Below are 1,847 nucleotides of genomic sequence, written 5' to 3' on the forward strand. Positions count from 1 at the left end.
ATTTCTGACCTGTAGTTGTTGAAAACTTGGAGGTAGAACCCAAGGATATGGAGCGCCACCTATATATGATTTAAGCAAAGTTGTAGAATACAAAATCAGCACAAAGAATCTGTTGCAATGGCGGATGACGCCGGTGCAGCGGGCGGGGCGGGGCGGGGCGGGGGTGGCGCGGAGGCCCTGGTGGCTCTGGGATGGAGAACCACGGTGGCTTCAGCGGGGGTCGCGACCGTGGACTGGGCCGGGGCCAAGGCCGCAGAGCTCGCGGAGGCAAGGCCGAGGATAAGGAGTGGATGCCCGTCACCAAGCTGGGCCGCTTGGTCAAGGACATGAAGATAAAGTCCCTGGAGGAGATCTACCTCTTCTCCCTGCCCATTAAGGAATCTGAGATCATTGACTTTTTCTTGGGGGCCTCTCTCAAAGACGAGGTTTTGAAGATTATGCCGGTGCAGAAGCAGACCCGTGCTGGCCAGCACACCAGGTTCAAGGCGTTTGCTGCTCTCGGGGACTACAATGGCCACATCGGCCTGGGTGTTAAGTGCTCTAAGGAGGTGGCCACGGCCATCTGTGGGGCCATCATCTTGGCCAAACTCTCCATTGTCCCCGTGCGCAGGGGCTGCTGGGGGAACAAGATCGGCAAGCCCCACACCGTCCCTTGCAAGGTGACAGGCCACTGTGGCTCTGTGCTGGTGCGCCTCATCCCTGCACCCAGGGGCACTGGCATCCTCTCAGCGCCTGTGCCCAAGAAGCTGCTCATGATAGTTGGTATCGATGACTGCTACACCTCAGCCCGGGGCTGTACTGCCACCCTGGGCAACTTCGCCAAGGCCACCTTTGATGCCATCTCTAAGACCTACAGCTACCTGACCCCTGACCTCTGGAAGGAGACTGTATTTGCCAAGTCTCCCTATCAGGAATTCACTGACCACCTTGTCAAGACCCACACCTGACTCTCTGTGCAGCGGACCCAGGCTCCAGCTGTGGCTACAACATAGGGTTTTTATACAAGAAAAATAAAGTGAATTAAGCCTGAAAAAAAAAAAAAAAAAAAAAAAGAATCTATTGTGTTTCTATATACTATCAATGACCAATCAGAAAAGAAAATTAAGCAAACAATCCCATTTATAATAGCATGACAAAGAACAGATGCTTAAGAAAAATAGTAACCAAGAAGGCAAAAGATTTATATAATGAAAAGTACAAAGTATTGCTACAAGAAATCAAAGAAGATACAAATAAATAGAAACATTTCTGGGATATTGAGAAATATCTACTTTGCTTTTTTCTTATGTCTTAGGTTAGAGTTCTTAAAATATTTGGAATCTACAAAGTGATAAGTTTTTGTTGTTTTGTTTTTTTTTGTATACTAATGAGATGACTATTAGTTCAGGGGTTCTGGATAGCCTCAGGATTGTCATGGCTGCCAGGGGAACCTACCCTGTGATTAGAGGGTTGGATTGTTCAGCCCCCTGCCAGACCTCCCTGGAGGGGATAGAGACTGAAACTATCAACAATGGCTAATGATAGGATCACTTGGAGATTTCTAGAGGGTGGTCCACCCAGAGAGAGCATGGATGCTCCATGCTCTTTCCCAAATATCCTGCCCTATATAGCTCTTCCATCTGTCTGTTCATCTGTATTTTTTGTAATATTCTTTATAATTAATGGGCAAACAAGTAAATCAGTAAAGTGTTTACTTGTAATCAGTAATAAGTAACATGTTTCCTTGAGTTCTGTGAGCCCCTATAGCAAGTTATTCGAATCTGAGGTCATGGTCATGGTAACTCCAAGGTAGAGCTGCTCAGTCAGAATTTGCAGACGTCCAGATTTGTAACTGGCATCTGAAGTGG

The 1,847-nt window shown here is 47.4% G+C and overlaps 1 pseudogene; it reads left to right on the forward strand.

Annotated features, from left to right (window-relative positions):
- The first annotated feature begins 266 nt into the window (after positions 1 to 266).
- On the forward strand, positions 267 to 1,055 carry LOC135965077 (small ribosomal subunit protein uS5 pseudogene; annotated as a pseudogene).
- Positions 1,056 to 1,847: the final 792 nt, after the last annotated feature.

The sequence above is a fragment of the Macaca fascicularis genome, chromosome 9, assembly GCF_037993035.2.
Source record: "Macaca fascicularis isolate 582-1 chromosome 9, T2T-MFA8v1.1".
Lineage (NCBI taxonomy): Eukaryota > Metazoa > Chordata > Mammalia > Primates > Cercopithecidae > Macaca > Macaca fascicularis.